The following is a 12848-nucleotide window of genomic DNA, read 5'->3' on the forward strand; positions in this document are numbered from 1 at the left end:
AGGTTAATGGAGTCAGTTTTCACTTTCCCCAGGTTTTTCAGGGAAGGGGGGACACAGGGGTAGGAGGGGAAAATAAAAAGAGAGACTAGAAAGAGTGAAAAAGAGAAACTGTTGGGGGGGAAATCTCAGCTAGCAATCAGAAATTCCCTGCTAATTGAATGTCTGATTTTATTAATGATGAAATTTATAAAGGTCCTTAAGAAAAGAAAAGAATTTAGCCAGTTCAGCAGTTAAGTGTGAATATTAACTAATTCCAAGATAAAAGTTAAAATATCCATTTTCTTTTCTTTTCTCTAGTTCTTTATACAAAAAGCTCTCTTTGACACTTCATTCCATTAGAGCTTTAGCTTCCTTTGCCATCCATTGCTAAATGGCTGGAGACTGTGCAAAGAATGTAATGTCCTGGATGGTTTAAGAAATGCTGACCTTTGAGGGCAGGCAGTGAATGCATGGATCATCATAGCACTTATTTTCCTTGATGCTTGCTCTCTGATGATGCTTTGTTAAGTGGAAGAAGGGTTCCAACTCTGCCCTACACTCTTTCTCTATCGCGCTTGTTTCCCTGAGGCTCAAGAAAAAACGAACCGCAAGCGGAGTGCCAGATTCAGGCTGAACTTTGTGTTGGTGCTGTGGGCTGCATTTCCATCTCAGCAAAGGCGTGGTGAATCCTTTGCTTATCGAAGTCCCTCCGTGACAGGGTCTCATGGTTGTTACTCCTGGGCATGTCCAGCAGCAGACTGATCCTTTTTTTTCTCTTTTTCTCAGTTTGTCTCTTCCTTTTTCCTTATTCATACCAATGCTGCATAGGCATAAAATCCCATTTGACGAGGGGAAATCTTTATAGCCCTACTGCCCTCATGCAAATGACAGCATGGGGGCGAATCAGTGGAAAGCTCTTTCATCCTCTGCTCCGTGACACTTCAACTGACCTGCTTCAACAAACATTTGAAGAGAGCCATTTTGGAGCTGAAGCTTGTTGGTAGTGAATTGGGGGGTAACTGTGCAACACCCCAGGGTAAGCAGTTAACTTTTCCCCTTACCAGAAAAGATTTTTGTGACAATGGTGACATTCCAATAGTGACATTTTTGTGACAATGGTAACATGGTATACAAATTAAAGGGAAGAAACTGTACAGGAAGAACTGTCATTCAACCCCTAAATTAACAAATATGAACAAATGCTTCGTGTAAATCATCACAAATCAAATAAAAATGGATTAGAAAAAGAAAGTTGTTTTGCAAAACAAACTATAAACAAAAGTTATAAAAATAACTTTTAATTGTGAGGAAACTTGATGTCTTTGTATACGCTCTTCTAGTAAATGTTGCTGTTGAAAAGTAGTACTCCCAGGGGACTCCTGAGAGGTACCCAGTCAGGTTTGTAAGACCATGTTCTAGTATGAAGTGCAGCGCACTATTGGTGCAAAGATTATTTGGCAATAAATTACAAAGAAAAGCACCAAGAATGTGGTGAACCTTTCCTGTGAGGTATCTGGGGAAATGTTCTTCTAGTGTGTTCAACTGCGTTTATTGTTATTTATGTTAACTCACCAGAATATGTTGTCTGTGGGAAGACACACAGCACCTCTTGACTATCCAGATTTCGTGACTGCAGTACAGTCCCTTGCTCTCAGCTACTAAAGTCTGCAACACTGACAATCTCATGTGAGTTTCTAATTTCATTCAACTGGAGTCCTTATACCTAACTTGACTGCCACTCAGAAGAAAATTTAATATAAATTCAAGAAGTTGATTACTTTTCCAGTGATCTGTGATTAAAATAGCAGAAGTCTAAAGTGGAATTTTTCAATAATCAGTATTTCAGAGTGGATGAATGAAACAACTTTCAGTTCAAAAGGCACTAGAGCAGTTGAAATCTGATAAGACTGACTGACCTTTTTGTGACTTTGATGAGAACATCAAAAAACAATTTTGCTTTTGCAATGATGCTTCATAACAGGTAAAAATACACCAATTTCAAGACTGTTGCAACTTGAGAATGTTGACAGGCTGTTTCTATGATGCTAGAAAACACTATAAAATTAACATCTTTTTTTGTTGTTTTGTTTTGTCTTTGCTTAATACAAGCATAAGTCAACTAGGGAATGATTTCTGTGCAAAACGGCAGTAGAGCTGAACGATGGAGAACCATGAGTTTGGAAGATCCAGTTGGTGTTCCCAGCCTACTATCTTTTGGCTTACATAGGGTAGTATAAGCATGTAGGACTTGCATTTGAAAAGTACAAGGCTCAGAAGAGAGAGAATTCTAGGCATGCAACATTAAGGGACTTCAGAAATAGATGACTGGAAGCGTCTAAATGCTTCCTGACATTATGAAATGACCCAACAAAATTTCATTAATTTGGGAATTAGAACAATATGACTGGTAGCGTGTTTTTGTTCAGAGAGCTAAGGTCTTGTTCAAGCAGGGAAAGCCTCTCAGGCAGACTTTGTCTCTGTGGAGTGTCCCTGTACAGTTACCGACCCATCACAGCTGCCTGTCTACCTGGGAGTATTCCTGAAACTCCAGCCTCTGAAATCCTGCTTTCCCTTGAAGAACTCTCGTTTTATTAAAAGCATGCAAAGCTTTTATCTCTACAGAAAAGCTTGAAACAGAATGTTAAAAGCCCACAAAATGTAAAAGCCTGATAGGAAAATCCAGTACATGTATATGCATATATATATATGTTTTTATATATACATACAAATGTATATATATAAAAGACAACACTATCTCATGATCTTTTAAGACAGTTTTGGGATTATTTTGGAACCTGACTCATTTTGCAAAACTGTCAATGATTTCAGTGAGGATTCAGGAGGACAGAGGGCACCAGATACAGCATTTTCATTGTGGGACCGGGAGGACTGCATTGCTCTTTTTTGAACATTTTTAGTGGATACTGTTTGAATTAATAAGTGTCTAAAGGGCAAGTTTGAATAAAAGAGCTTGACTTCAATGTTTATGATTTTTTTTTCATACTACTTCACTTAAGTTTGCGGTACAGATTTTTTAAATTAAGAGTAGACATACGACCAGAGATTTGCATACTGTGAGGAAGGACTAAACAGGCAAAAGCAGTTTGTAATACTAGTCTCCAACTAAAAGTAAATATTAAAAAAAATAACAGCACAGAAAAATGGAGTAGACACCATATTTTTCTCAGAAAAAGCCACAGCAGTTGAATTCTGATTTTGCTTCTGCTGAAATTACACCAGGCAAAAGTCAACGGAGTTGCTTCACAGTGTACAGTAGCATGAGGTTAGAACTGAGTCCTGTATCTTAAAATATTACATGTAAGTGTATAAACATTTTTTGTGGGTGCACTGTATCTCTTTGTCTATGCATATTCAAGTGTATATATTTCACAGCTGCTGTCTGCATCATTCATTTCCAAACCCAGCATGCGTTCATTTTCATAACTTTTTGTTCTATTACAATATTAATGGGACTATCAATGGGAAAGGACAAGAGAAGCATTTTTAATGTTTATCTGACAGTTGCAAATTTCACTTGAGGTTGTTTACTGGGATCTCATTGTTGGCAAAGAGAAGTAGGAAAGGCAGAAGATGAATGGTATCACAGGAAGAAGAGATGTATTTATAGGTCTTCTTAGGACCATCTAAGAGTAATAAAGTCTTGTCTTACCCCTCCTTTACCAAGTCTTGAGTTTTAATTAGCAAAAAAAGAGGGACTGTTCTAATTAACTTCTACTTAATCTAGGTGGCCTGTTCAAAGTGAAACACATTGCACTGAGATACGTGAAAAACAGATTAAGATCTCCATGTATATGTTTATTGTCATCCAACGTATTTTCCCTAGTGGGGAAAACGCTTGGAAAAAAAAAGAGTTTGTGGACTTGTGGATGAACCTGCAATGTGAAGTGAAACTGCACCAAATTGCTGTTGGAGCTTGCCTTTTTTGACCTTCAGATCTAGGACTATCCTAAGCGAGATATATTTGCTATGGGGAAAGCTGAACCTTTTCCCAATTTTGCTCTGCAATTTTACAGACCCTAAGTTTTACAGATCTGAGCATTGCACCTCTATACATTTTCTGTGCTATAAACATCACCTCAGACAAAAAATAAAATCCAAACAAACCCAACAGTATTAGAATTTTGCTTGTCTTTTTAGCTCATGCTTTATCGCCAGTATCGATTTTTCAACTAGAAACGCAGAGAGCCTAACCTTTCACCAGCCAATGTTTAAGAACAGAATAAAAAATGTGTAAACTATAGATAATACCAAATTGGTAGAACAATAGCCTCATAGTATTGTGTTCAGCTCTGGTTGCCTCTGTCACAGATTACTGCAAAAATAGAATTTCAAAGTTATTTAGGAGGCTGAGTTGTTTAGAAAAACAGACTTTCATCTAAAGGAAAAACTTTGGAGAAGAGCATGGAAATGTGAGGAGGTGGTTTAATTTTCCATGTAAAATGAAATCCGAAATAACTGACTATGTAGATTTGAACTGCTAAATGCTTCTTTCTGGGATTTACAGCTCATGGGCTTCTTCTGTCTTTCTCACTAGACTGGGCTGTTTTGGTGTATTGTGTCTCCTTTAATGCACCTTGGCTGCCCTGCTAAGAAGCCTTAGTGAGGACATTGACCACCACTACAGAGCACTGTGGCAGATCATCTTTTTTATTTGAATGAAAAATACGAAGTTTCCACAGGAAGCAGAAACATTCCCCAAAATTGTAATTATGTCAAAGGTAATTAATTTGGGGGAAGGCTTGCAAGAACTTTCAGTTGTAAGATAATAATTTTCGTAGTCCGTTAATTCTTATTGTGCTTTGAAATACCGGAGTGAGGAAACAATAGATTTGGAAAGGGGCAGATACAAAACCCTTGGAAAGGAAATCAAACAGCTATATCAAATGGGGTTCTCGGCTCTAATGGGTGGCTTCTACCATTTGCTGTCTATTGGCAAAGCAGTTCTCAGCCAGAGCTACATCGCTTTGTCTTGTGCTGATTAAATAGTGTGTTAGAAATGCACGTTTCACAGGTGGTGCACAGGAAAGATAGCTTGGGTGGGTGAAGAGGAAATCTGACAGTGAACCAGTCAACCAAACCAGTGACCTGTCCGAGATGCTTTTGTGAGCCTGCCTGGTCTGTGAGCATTTGGGCTGGATGGTTTTGGTAGAGGCTTTCTCTTCTGGCGTATGGTCCTGCCGTTTCTGGATCCATCTCTTCCTCTTTCTGTGGGCTGGGGAAAGCTGTGCAGGCAGACAGCATATAGTCATGCACGCAGTCCAGCGCTTCGGAAACTGTCTTGTGGCGCGAGGGAGGAGGTGAGAAAATGCTTCATTGCTGCTTGTGCTGGGGATCCCAGAGAGACACAGAGACATCGGTGGAGTCCACACATCACTGCCTGGTAACTCCATCACTGTTTATCAATTACCAGGACTAATTTTTATTCAGTGTTAGGTTTGGGTTAATTACAGTTAGGTTCCTTTCAGTAGCTAGGTTAATTACAGTTGGGTATTCCCTGTTCTCACTGCCTCCAAAAGAGGGATCTGATCCTGGCCCTGTTTCCTGCCTGCAAAATTCAAATTTGAACTGGGACTAAGGCAGTCTGGACTACCACTTTATTAAAAAGCCAACAGAGCAGCAACCATATTGCACGTGCCTTCATTGCAGAAGGCTTCCCCAGCACTTTCGAAGCAACATCAATTCGGTCTGTCCCTGCTCAGAGACACTCCTATGCGCTTGACACAACAGGCAGTACAGGCTTAGCTACTCCTCTCTGGGCTCCACATGCAGCTTTCACCTACAGTGCCACGGCTGGCTGGCTGCCTCAGGAGCTGGAGCCTCCTCATTTGGAAGGTCTCTGCAGGAAGAGTCCCACCCTTTAACATAGTAGTGAAGCTGTTGGTGCAGTAGCCACACATCTATTAGCTGACTGCTGGGGCCAAAACCACTGTAATTTCCCCCATTGCTGCAAACTGGCCTTTGGATTCCAGTTCTTTGTAGCACGGCAGCCTCAGCAAGCTACTGCTATAAAAACAGCATCAGCAGAGCCTGTATTTCTGGTATGCAACCATCTATATCCTCAGCCCTAATCCCTACGTTTTTCTAAGCTGATTCCTCTGGAAAGGAGCTAGTGTGTCCTTTGGTCATGAACACAGCCACGTGCACAGGGGACAGCCTTATCTATTGGGCTATGCATTAAACTGAAAGCCCAGGACCCGTGTCTGCAGATACTCCTTTTAGTGCAGTCAACCTAACTTCGCTGTTCTAGCTTCTTCCTCTGGGGAAAGGAGTTCAGCCCTTTTGCAGGCAAGGGCTGATGAGTGCAGCTGGGAGACTGGCGGAGTGCAGAAGTGGAGGCAGCTTGTTTCTTCCTCCTGACTGCACCTGATTCTATTTAGGGCCCCTGTGGTAAAAAGTGCTGTTGGGGGAAGGGATCCCTCACAGCAAAGGTAGCAAATTTTTGGTAGGCTCTGGGAAAAAGCTCTGTGGAAGTGCTTTCAAAAATTGCCTTTGCAGAAGAAAATAATAGATAAGGCAAATGGAAAAGTGTTACTTGCTGAATTGTGCTATACTAGAACAAGGCAGTGCTCCGCAGAGCTGACAAGAGGTTGGGCTAAAGCAAGTAAAGACCTTCTGTGCCTGGCTGCTGGAGGCTGTGGGACCTGAGAGCACTAACATGTTCAAAGAGGGACTAAGCAAATTTGTGGAGAACAGGTTTATTCAATTGGTGCTAACAAGAATGTGAGGAGGTACTGCTGCATGCCACGGTTTGGAAGGAAGAGAGGTGCTGCTGGAGGAGGATTTTGGAGAGATGGTATGTTACTTTGCTTACCTTGCTTTGTTTTGGAGTGTTGTGTGTGACAGAAAACTGGTGGTGGTAGGACTAAATGTGAGGTGACCTGAGGAATTATCAGAAGTGCTTGCGATCCCAGTGGCCTGCACAGGTTTTAAGTGAAAGCAAATACTTCTACTGGCTGTGAGGGGTAGGTAGCACCCAGTGAGTTGTTTCTCAAGGGTAATACTGTCTGACTTACTATTATTTATGTGCTGAAATTCTCCTTAGCATATCCCAGGTTGGCTGGTGGAGGAAGATGGACAGGCACCAATAGCATATGTTTGTGGAAAAGTATCTTCAGTGACGCTATGTGTGCACCAAGCCTGGAGCTTGTTCTCTCAGGAGATGTGGGGCAGACTGTGCCTCTCCTGCTTTTTAAAAAGTCCCTTTAGCAATGAACACTGGTGTGCAATAGGCTCGGCTGAGCGTGCTGGCAGCAATGATTCCCAGCTGAGTGACGTGATCACAGATGGCACTTACTCACGCTTATCCTGGAAGTTTGTTTCACAGGATCATCCCAAGATGCTGAGAACAACTATGTTGTTACGTGCAGGAATATTATTACAGTGCCTTCATAGATGTCTGATGCTGAAAGTCACATGCTGTCTGCTTGTGTGAAGCTGTGCTCTGAGCCTACTTGATTCCATCTCCAGGTCATATGCTGAAGTGGTAAAGGTGTTTGCTGTATTTCTTCTCTCTGTCTAAGCTAATGTCTTTCAGTTGTACCCATCTCTTCTCCGAATGACCTTTGGTAGGACACAGTGTGGAAATTTGGGGAGTTATGTTTAATGTATTTATGGCTACTTTTATTCATGTTCATAAAATACTTTGCAGGCATTTATAGTATAACTTTGGCTCATGTTCCAAAAGTAAGAAAATGCTGTATCTAGCTTGAAGGTAGAGGAGTAAAGGTAAAAGGAGGTTAAGGGATTTGCCCGTGTCTGCAGATAGAGAGTCTCTGGGCACTGACACCTCAACTCTCGTGCCTGCCTTTGTGCCCTAAAATGTGACTACGTTGCTGATAGATTGGGAAATCACTGAATAATAACTTTGCTATGCTGGGCAGTAATAGAAGAACTCTCGTCTGTACCTCTTGGGAGGACAGCGTTGGAGAGAGGTGTGTGTGTGACGGGAAATGGATGGTCAGCTGTGATTGAGACCTACAGAGTTGTACAAACTAGTGAATAAGTCTCTAGGTTTCATTGGGTGGGTGCTACATGAAGAGCAGAAGGTGGCAATACTCTCGGGTATCAAGCTGAATTTAGCAGTAGAATTTATTCTCAAGGGATGTTGTGGGTGACCAAGAATCTAAATGAGATTAGGCATTCAAGTCCATCGATGGCTAAAAATGGAATGGCTTGAATACAGCCTTTGGCTTCATGAACTCCCTAAAGGACTGGGTGCTAGAAGAGTATACTTGGAGAAAGTAGAATCTTCCCCAAGCATCTGGTGCTAGCTGTTGGTGGGACAGTATACTTGACGTAATGGACCTCTGGTCTGTCTGTTTTTTGTGAACTTGATAGTGAACATTGATTGTCTTGCCACAATGTAAGCTATAATCTTGGGAACAATGAATAGTAATGTTAAAAGCTATGACATGATCCTACAGCAACTTTTCTGCTCCAGCCTTCCTTGCTCTGTCCTTGCAGCGCTCCAGGCAAAACTGCGTTCTGACAAGTTCCCAAGTACCAGGGCCTACATGAGGAGCCCAGGTCCTGCTCTCAGGGCTGCTGGTAAGGGCTTGCTCATCCTGTGATTATGCGTCTGTTCTGAACTAATACCCTGCACTGATGTCTGACTATGCTGTCCTTGTGAGATTGTGGTGTTTCAGAGGCAGTTTAAGGCTGAGGTCCTTTCATGTTGATGCAAGAGCTGATGTTAACATCGTTGTTCTAGAATTTGACAAATGTGTTAATTATATTCTGTGTTCTGTAAGTGCTGTTACTGCAATACTGTTCACTTTCTGTCCTGACTGCTGCTGCTGGAGTTGTGAAGTAACCTGACATCTATCTGTTTTCGAGGTGACAGTGTTTTAAAGGGAGGTGAAATAATTCCTATATATGAATTCCAAGGTCTTTTTGAAATGAAACACTACATGTGCCTAGCAGTAGTGGATAATAAGTCTTCTTTCAAACTCCATTTGAGCAACAAAGCTGCTGCCATCTCCACATTTTGTATATATTTGTGAAGTAAACCAGCTGGTATTTAGAAAACACACATATCCTGTGTCAAAACTGTAAGATGGAAAATGAAGTAAATGGGGGCAGATCTTCCCCAGACCCCCTCCCTATTTTCAAAAATCCTAAATAACTTTAAATTTGAAATTAGCGTTCCTTGGTGGGCTAGGCTGGTAGTATTCAGACTTGCTCCTGTGACTTACATGGCTAGGAAAGGAAGAAATTTTGGAGCAGAGCGAAGTTTTTCCAGAAATTGCACACCTCCTTGCCTGTCTGCTTGGGAAGAATGTAAATGTGAGTGTGTTTCCCGGTGATTGTCCAGGTGATAGCCTCTTCGGCATTCCACTGAACGGCCACCTGTCTGCCTGTAATAAATGATGGCTATAAAGGGAAGTGATCGCAGCCACGATACAGCCAGAGGCATTTGTTTATATTCTTATAATATGTATCAGATTGAATAGAAATTATCACTTACAATTGACAAATGGAGAGTGGAGATGGTTGGTGGGTATGAGGAAGCTCAGCCAGAGCTGGGCCAGCTGCAAACTTTCTTCAGTGAAGGCTGTCTGCAGAATGCAGGTGTTGAGCCAGCCAGTGATTAATGGTGAAGCTGCAGGCTTGCTTGTGTTAATGATCCACGTATCTTTGTAAAGCAGCATGCAGTCTGCTGTAAAGCCTCTTGTTGCCTCTCAGAAAGGCTCCTGATGGGTAGAGGCTGCCATTTTGGGGGTGGAGTGTGTAATTAAGTAGATGGGGGCCAAAGCAGAGGTGTATTCTTGGGGTATTTCTCCAGCAGAATAGTACTGACGCATAGTGTTGCCCTCCACAGTTTACATGGTGTGTAAGACCAGGATTGCTGAACCAAAGCAGAGCACACCTGGCTGGATGCAGAAGTGCTATTATGTGTTACTGCAACGATAATACTGTCGTGTGAACAAGGAAAAGGGGTATTCCTTGGATCTCTTTCAGGTATGACTGCTTTCCTGAATGGCTGCTGCCATTTCTCCCTCTTGTCTCTGTGTAGACACAGCCCTTCAGGATCATAAAGCTGAGTGTGTCCACGTTAGAAGCCTAGGAGCTGATCAGGGGGCTGGAGAGAAAGCAAAGTGCATTCAATCTGCAAACAAGCTGAATGTTTTAAGCTCCCACTAGCATTTGATCCTTTTTGGCAAGCCTTGGGAGGGATACTGGAACAAAAGAAAAATCTTGGACCAAAGATAGAAAAACAGTTTCTCAAGACAAGTGATACCATCTCTGCTGCTTGGCATAAGTTTAAAACTAGACTGGACAAATCTCTAGAAAATACGCAGCTGGTGGAAGCGGTGAACTATGTGTCCTCTATGAACTGTTTGTCACGAGAGCTTTTTGGATTCTACATGTGAAGGCCTGTTCCTGCAGATGTCTGTAGCTATCTGCCATGTTCTTGTTTGCTGGCCGAAGCTACTCTTTGGAGGTGGGGATGTTGAAAGAAATGAAGTAGGAGTGGTTAAGGAAGAGTGCTGCAGTGCAGGTCAGTTCCATCCATTGTGCTTGCCTCCCATTTTAGTATGAAGGAATGAAGATAGCATCATTATCTATAGATAAGTTGTAAAAGAAAAAAAAATACAGAATGTGTAACAAGCTCTGGTATAGAATTTAATGTCCTCTGACCCATCTGTTCCCTTCTGAATATGTTCCATAAAGGCCCAGCCACTGAGGGTGTCTATCTGTGAGTCTGTGGGATATGGAGCTGACTTGAGTGAAAGCTCCCATATGAGAGAGGCCCCCGTCACATAGCTACCGGCTGGAGTGGGAATGGACTTGCTTATAAGCTGCCTTTTGTGCTCTGTTTTCTGTTTACTGAAGTGCTGCCTTGTGCTTGGTAAGGGAGGCTACCCTCTAATTCTTGGAGTCTTGCCCTAAATCTGTCTTTTCAGTTTGGTAGAAAACATATGTCCCAAATGTCTGAGAACTTATTACTCCTGCTGGATGATAAGTTCAGGGAGTGCTGCCAGTCAGCCCTGTACAAGGTCTTTCAACTTGGAAAGGAATGCATGCGCTCTCTTAATTTTCTGTCCAGATACTGAATGCTGCTAGGGAAAGAGTTATGCATGAGATTGGTAATTCAAAACAACGTTACAAAAAAGTGAAACATCAGTTTCTTCCTAATATGTTAGCTCTACTCAGGGCTGTTACTTCTAGGTTTCCCCACCGGCAGAGGAAGCTATTGGATACAAACGATCTCTAATTTTTCCTACCCTGCTAAGAACTAAAAGACAAATGGTGCTTTGTCTGGCTTGCATGGGACAGCAAACTGGTCTGACTGCAGACCCACGGGCTTTGGCTCACTTCCCTGTCTTACATTTCATTTCACACCTCATGTTTGTGCAGTGCGAAGGCTTCTCTCCAGAGATCTAGCTTAGATAGAGTGTACTACTCACTGCTGCCCCATCTTGCTAGGACAGACAGTTCCTTGCCTAAGTTCATAAAGCACATAATGCATGGTGTGATCAATACCTCCCGTCCATATTGAAATTCCAATAATCAGCTTGCCCAAGCAAGTTTGAGACTAAACCTGGTAAATACACACCTCAAATTTTGTTATGTCTATCAACGTGTTGCTGTTAGGGATTTATGTCACATATGCTGGCACTGTAAATTCTCTGGAGCAGTAATTGTGATGTGTTTCTACTTGTGAAGCATCATTCAACAGTAGGACATTATTTTTATTCCTGTGCTCAGAATTATGTGCTTGTTTTAGCTTTAACGTCACAGCTGTGGTCTTGTATTCCTAGTTCTGTCACTGACTCCAGTGCCTTGGAGAACTCGCTATTGGTCTCTGTGCTGTACTTTTTGATGGGACAGCAATACTTTCTTCTGAAACCATTCCAAAGTCTTCAGGCAAGAAGAACCACCTAAGCAATGCTTTGTGAGTAAGAGTAAAACTGCTAGGCTGAATGATAACGGAGAAACTCAAAAATCCCTTTGCTGGTTTCTTAATATCTTTTTGTTTGGAAAAATTAAACTGTCTTTCTTGTAAAGCTTACAACAGCAGAACTTTGACACTTGTTTTAAACCTGAAAGTCTTTACAGTAAGAAAAAAAAATGTTTATTGCCTTAGCTTTACTGCAATTTCTTTGTGTGTTACATTGACCAGTTCTTGTCCTCTTTTAATCCAGAGAAGCACAGAAGGATGTTTTGAGGGGGAATCTAAGGCAGTCTGAATTTATCCACTCGGGTCTGGTACTGAGGAGGGGATGAATAAAGTACTTATGAATTTGCTTAGATAAATGCCACTTTGTCATGGTATCATAAATAAAGTCTGTGCAGTTGTAACAATTAAATTAGGTACTGACAGCAATTAGGTATTATCTCCTAAATGTATTTGTTAGCAGGTGCTGACACATGCCTATATAACTGCGATGTGTGATGGGGTGGAAGAGATATCTTAAACACCACCCCCCCACCCCCACCCCCCCCAACAAAAACATGTATCAAAACAACCGACCCCTCCTGCTCCTCAGTGATTCACTTTCTGATGTCTGATGGAACATTATTGATCTGCAGGGCAGTGCTGTTGCGTTCATCTGACTGGCATTTAAGCAGTAACTTAATTTGCTGCAGCTTCAGTATAGGCATGCTTACCTGCTTTGAAGTTTAACTGCATTATCTTGCATGTTCTTACTTTGTACTCTCCTTGTAACTGAAGTTGAAAGTGTCTAATGCCATGTTCATTTGGGAGCACTGACTTTCATTCAGAGATACATGTGAGCTATGGAAACATTTAAAAGGAAATAGAAGTAGCGGACAGTGGGAGTGTATCTCAACAGTATATAGTGCTAAATTCGTTAGACACCATGAACTCATGTTAGTAAAGT

At 41.8% G+C, this 12848-nt stretch overlaps 1 long non-coding RNA gene across 5 annotated transcripts in view; it reads left to right on the top strand.

The window, feature by feature from the left end:
• Positions 1 to 12848, top strand: part of LOC130152900 (uncharacterized) — a 158710-nt gene that overhangs the window by 54338 nt on the left and 91524 nt on the right. Inside the window, exon 1 of one of the 5 annotated variants that reach the window (XR_008823137.1) lies at positions 11782 to 11899. The exons of the other annotated variants lie outside the window; for them this stretch is intronic. This is a non-coding gene — a long non-coding RNA (uncharacterized LOC130152900). Of the gene's footprint in view, positions 1 to 11781; positions 11900 to 12848 lie in introns of those variants that run through there. 5 annotated transcript variants of the gene reach the window in all.

The sequence above is a fragment of the Falco biarmicus genome, chromosome 7 (genome assembly GCF_023638135.1).
Source record: "Falco biarmicus isolate bFalBia1 chromosome 7, bFalBia1.pri, whole genome shotgun sequence".
Taxonomy (NCBI): Eukaryota; Metazoa; Chordata; class Aves; order Falconiformes; family Falconidae; genus Falco; species Falco biarmicus.